Raw genomic sequence first — 420 nt, forward strand, 5'->3', positions numbered from 1 at the left:
GAGGCACACGCGGCCGGCTAGCCCACGCCCGGAGGGCAGGGCGCAGCCGCTGCGCCCTGGGCGCAGGGGCACCGCTCCTGGGAGAGCCGACTGGCCCTGCGGTCACCGAGCTCTGGAGCGGCGCTTAGGGTAGCGACCTGGGTCCGGTTTCCCGAATCCGCTCCGGTCCCCCGGGCTTGCTCGCACATGCTCACAGCACCGGCTCCGGCGCGACTGGAGTTTCAGGGATCTCAGTCGGCTTCCAGTGCGCCTACAGGCGATGGGTGGGGGGCAGGTAGTGGTCGGGGTAGATATTCGGAACCACCCTTGCGCCAAGAGACAACAGCAAAAGGAGAAGTAGGGGGCACAGAGCGCAAAGGAGGAAGAAGTAGAGAGGAAAGTCACCCACTCCAGCGCTTTGAGTAAGGGTGGGGGGTGCGG

The sequence above is a fragment of the Bison bison genome, unplaced genomic scaffold, assembly GCF_000754665.1.
Source record: "Bison bison bison isolate TAMUID 2011002044 unplaced genomic scaffold, Bison_UMD1.0 scf7180017864452, whole genome shotgun sequence".
Lineage (NCBI taxonomy): Eukaryota > Metazoa > Chordata > Mammalia > Artiodactyla > Bovidae > Bison > Bison bison.